The 5,255-nt window shown below is 43.3% G+C and overlaps 2 non-coding genes and 1 pseudogene across 2 annotated transcripts; all 3 read right to left on the bottom strand.

Annotated features, from left to right (window-relative positions):
• Nucleotides 1–2,703: 2,703 nt before the first annotated feature.
• Nucleotides 2,704–2,904, bottom strand: LOC124030827 (annotated as a pseudogene).
• Nucleotides 2,905–3,611: 707 nt separating this feature from the next.
• Nucleotides 3,612–3,824, bottom strand: LOC124030826. Its single transcript, XR_006838039.1, has one exon. It is a non-coding gene; the product is annotated as a small nucleolar RNA U3 (small nucleolar RNA).
• Nucleotides 3,825–4,449: 625 nt separating this feature from the next.
• Nucleotides 4,450–4,663, bottom strand: LOC124030825. Its single transcript, XR_006838038.1, has one exon. It is a non-coding gene; the product is annotated as a small nucleolar RNA U3 (small nucleolar RNA).
• Between the last annotated feature and the right edge of the window lie 592 nt (nucleotides 4,664–5,255).

The raw sequence follows: 5,255 nt of genomic DNA, 5'->3' as shown, positions 1-5,255 counted from the left end.
TGTATATTTGGGCGAGCGAGGCTAGGACATGTCGGAGCAGTCATTCTGACTGACGGTTTCACAGCTCCCTCCCTCACTGTCACTACCTACAGTCGCTTCTCACTGTGCAGAGCGCGATACAGCAGCACGTGGCAGCAGCCTTACTACTGACCTGTATCAGGTATCACATATATGTATTGAATGTAAAGTAACAGTTAATAAACATATAATATAATTTACTGGCTCACAAAAAGCACATATGTCCCAGATTAACAGAATACATTCTCGAGTTGCCTAAAATGAAATAATGGGAGGTAACTACCAGAGGCTGCTCAGATTTTTGGGCGACTACTACCATTGGCTGAAAACCCCACGTTCGATAATATATTTATTGTTTAATACTGAACACAAATATAAAGGCAACTAGAACAATGTAAACTATTTTACTGTGATAGTTCATATAAGGAAATTGTTCAATTCAAATAAATCAATTAGGCCCTAATCGATGGATTTCACATGACAAAGGTGCTTTCAGCCCCGTCCTGTCGTCCCTGTCTCCCCCTATGACTGCGTGACCACGCACGCCTCCAACTCAATCATCAGTTTGCTGATGACACTACAGTAGTAGGCCTGATTACCAACAATGACGACACTCTACAGGGAGGAGGTGAGGGCCCTGGTGGAGTGGTGCCAGGAAATACCCTCAACGTCAATTAAAAACGAAGGAGCTGATTGTGGACTTCCAGCAAACAGCAGAGGGAGTACACTCTCATCCATCGACAGGGAGCGCAGTGGAGAAGGTGGAAGGCTTAAATCCCAGAATACATCACTGACAATTCGAAATGGTCCACCCACACAGACAGCAAGGTGAAGAAGGCGCAACAGCATTTCGTTACACCTACAATAACACCTACAAATGTGTTTATTTTTCTTTGGAAAGTTGTATTGACACACCTTTAAAAACAGCTCATACATTTTTTACATCATTTGCACACACATAAAAACGGCAAACAAAGCATAAAACACAGCATTTGAAAGTTACATTTAAATGTGTTAAAAAGTACATGTTATTAAAAACCAATGAAAACAACTCGAATAAAAGTACTTTCTTGTAAAAACATCAAATCTGTAAAAGCCATTTAAAATGTGTGTTGATGATCTAACAAAAGGTAAAACATTTTTAAGGCATGAAAAACATGGTAAAAAGCCACTTTGTTAAGAAGCCGTCTTTCGTCCTTGTACAGAGCGGGTGAGTCTTTATCAAGCTCACCTCATCCTGCTCTTCTGAATAGATCATCGCCCGTCCCCGGGCCCAGAGGAGATCCCTCCTCCATCGCTAGGCAGCGCCTGTCAGGCCGTGGCCACCGGGACCTAGGGTGCTGTGGGGGACCCTTCGCCTGAGGGTCGAGGCCCCTTCCTCGTACTCACCCCAGGGCTTCCGTGGCTACCATGGCCACTGCCTGGGGGGTGGTCTCTACGTTTTTCGCTACCAGCAGGTTACGGAGGACCACAGCAAGCTTCCTTCAGGCACGTGAGGGTGGGCCAGAGCTTGGTGAAGGTCTTCGATGGAATGGGCCTCTCGCCCACCCATACAGCACGAGCTGAGGTGTTAGGTCCTCCCTGCTGGCAGACACGAGGAGATCAGGGGGCCTGCTTCCTTCCACAGGTCCCTGGCGGCTCTGCACTCCCAGAGCATGTGCCTCACCGACTCTTCTTGGCCGCAGCCTGGTCGGGGGCACGCGGATGTCCTCCGCCCCGGGCGACCATCCAGGCGACAGGTCCCCATGCCGATTCAGGAGAGCAGGATGGGCCACGTTGCGCAAAACCGTTGTGGGCTCACCTTTATGTGACCAATATAATTTGATTTGACTGAGCAGTGGCCCAGCCACTGGGCTGGGGAGCCAGGCCCACCCACTGGGGGCTCCAGCCAATCAGAACAAGTTTTCCCCACATGTTCTTTTGGTTATCTGACCAGAACTTAAATACCCATCTAGGACAGTAAAGATAGTATTCTGAAATTGGGAAGTAGAGTCACTTCTTTAAATATTGAGTTTCTTGTAAAAGGTGTTGTCAAGCAGCTGTCTATGACACTCATTTACATACACTGCCCTATCCAGAGTACAACTGATCCACCCTTATCAGCAGGGCGAATAAGGACTGACGTATCGGATTGTAGATGGAAAGATTTGGACTCCTGTTTGTTCTTACGGAGATGAGCAACATCTTTTCAACAAGTCTGCAATATGTCTCGATAGAGTGATTGCGATTGGCTGGAGGTATAAAATAACTCTTATCCTAAAAGGAGTCGGAGTATGCAGGGGAGCAACCTACTGGTTCAATAGAAATGTCAGGATTAGGGGAGCTAAAGTATTCCCTTAAACGGATGTTTTCTAAAAAAACTTAAACATGTCTACCTTAACATCAAAATCGTTGCACTGGGTTGTAAAGGCACAAAATATAACCTTTAAAAAGCAAAGAGATATGGGCAGGGCTCAATATCTTGCTTGATGAATTAAAGATACAGTCCCGTGGGTTCTGGGGACCTGTGTGAACGGTCTCCTCTGCCTCAGATAGTCGTTTCTTCTTACCCCGTCGGGTGCGGCATCCGTCGATGCGCGTGCCTGCGGCCTGCTCTGCCCTTCCGTCGAAGGATAGCACACCAGCGCTCACATAAATCATAATTACAATACAACTGTGTAGTTAATATTTACAATATTAGAGCTAACCACTCTGATCATATTCCCTCCCTCAATGCTCCACAAGGAAACAAAGAACGGTCATCAATGGCAGAAAGCGGATGAACTGAATCATTATCGCTGGTCGGCGCTCAGAAGTGGAACACAACCCGTCGTGGTTGAGGATCAAATACTTAGAAACACATTTCTCAAGTCAAGAACTAGAAATGATCCCTGAAAGTATAGTCTTAATTAAATTGAGGGCGAGCGAGGGAAGCTTTCCATGTTAAGCTTGTTATTTCACTAACGGTTTCACCTACAAAGAGCAGCGATATATACCACGGCTGAAATCATGCGCATGATTACAACAGTTGTTATACCTATTAAAACCCTACAAAATATATGTTCAAGTTGCCCAGAATAGTACTTAAAATGAGGGAGGTGCCAGAGGGTAATGATGCAGTTTTTAGGGACTGCCATTGGTTGAGAACAGTGGCCCACAATAGAGAAAAAATATAATTTAGATATAAACATGTAATTGAACAATCGAGTCTGACTGGATTGGTATGTTGAATGGAGATTGCTTTGCAATACATTTCTATTTATATTTCTGGCTCCCTGGGAGGGCGCAGCAGCTCCAGGTACGCTATCTCAATACTGGGGGCGTTACCATGCAGACCGGTCTGATCCAGGGCTGTAATCACAACTGGCCGTGTTCGGAGTCCCATAGGGCAGCGCGCTCAACGTCGTCCGGGTTAGGCGGTCGTCCTGGGTAGCCGTCAGTCGTAACACACCTAACTGGCCTTTGCCTAGTTAAAGAAAAAGCATTACCACATTTGACATTTAGCTACGCATTGAAGGAAGTTGAACTATTTTATGAAATAATTACTGACATCCAGAAGTTTGGAAATAGTGTAAACCTTACGATGAATTCGACATTTAATACTAATCAGTCTAACCACTCTGATCATATTCCCTCCCTCAATGCTCTAAAGGAAGCAAAGAACGGTCATCAATGGCAGAGAGCGGATGAACTGAATCGTACTCAAAAGCCCGCTTCGCTCAGAAGGGAATATCGCATCTCATCATCGTGGGTTGCGAGATCAAACACTTTAGAAACACATTTCTCAAGTCAAGAACTATAGAAATGATCCCTGAAAGTATAGTCTTAATTAAATTGAGGGCGAGCGAGGGAAGCCTATGTTGGAGCTGCTATTCTCACTAACGGTTTCCACGTACAAAGAGCACACTGTATAGTACTATGGCCGAAACCCATGGTTATTGGGCTACTTTTCATCAATAGGTCACATAAGGAATATTGTCGAGTTTATGCACATTTTCAAGTTGCTCCACAATATAACTTTTGCAAATGAGGGAGGTGCCAGAAGGTACTCATTGCAGTTTTATGGGACTGGCATTGGCTGAAAAAGTCAATGGCCTACAATAGAAGAAAATACAAGAAAACCCTTTTTAGAAATCAAATGTAATTGAAAAGGTAGAGTGGATTAAAATCAAAATATCTCCTATACAACGTCATAGCAAGGCTAACAGAACATTAAACAGTATTGAAACCAACTGTGTTGTGTAAATAAAGTAAATACCATAACAGCCGGCACATAAACGTTACTATACCACCTGCTATTGTCTATACAATACCAGTTATGATCAGTATTCTTGATTGATTTACACCAACCAAATCTAACCTAACTACTCTGTGTTACGGTGACAAACCATTTAATAACCTGAACAACAATACATGTACCAAAGAAGTTTATATTAACAATATGAAGAGCTAACCACTCTGATCATATTCCCTCCCTCAATGCTCCACAAGGAAGCAAAGAACGGTCATCAATGGCAGAGAGCGGATGAACTGAATCATTACTCAAAGCCGCTTCGCGCTCAGAAGGGAATATCGCATCTCATCATCGTGGGTTGCGAGATCAAACACTTTAGAAACACATTTCTCAAGTCAAGAACTATAAAATGATCCCTGAAAGTATAGTCTTAATTAAATTGAGGGCGAGCGAGGGAAGCCTATGTTGGAGCTGTTATTCTCACTAACGGTTTCAATGCCAAAGAGCACACTGTATAGTACTATGTGGCCGAAATCATGGTTATCGGGCTACTTTTCATCAATAGGTCACATAAGGAATATTTGTCGAGTTTTATGCAAATACATTTTCAAGTTGCTCCACAATATAACTTTGCAAATGAGGGAGGTGCCAGAAGGTACTCATTGCAGTTTTTATGGGACTGGCATTGGCTGAAAAAGTCAATGGCCTACAATAGAGAAAATACAAGAAAACCCTTTTTAGAAATCAAATGTAATTGAAAAGGTAGAGTTCTGGATTAAAATCACATATCTCCTATACAACGTCATAGCAAGGCTAACAGGAACATTAAACAGTATTGAAACCAACTGTGTTGTGTAATGATAAAGTAAATACCATAACAGCCGGCACATAAACGTTACTATACCACCTGCTATTGTCTATACAATACCAGTTATGATCAGTATTCTTGATTGATTTACACCAACTAAATCTAACCTAACTACTCTGTGTTACGGTGACAAACCATTTAATAACCTGAACAACA

This window comes from Oncorhynchus gorbuscha, unplaced genomic scaffold (assembly GCF_021184085.1).
Source record: "Oncorhynchus gorbuscha isolate QuinsamMale2020 ecotype Even-year unplaced genomic scaffold, OgorEven_v1.0 Un_scaffold_16541, whole genome shotgun sequence".
NCBI classification, from domain to species: Eukaryota; Metazoa; Chordata; class Actinopteri; order Salmoniformes; family Salmonidae; genus Oncorhynchus; species Oncorhynchus gorbuscha.
The sequence above is the reverse complement of the archived record's forward strand: the minus strand, read 5'-3'. Positions and strand labels throughout refer to the sequence as shown.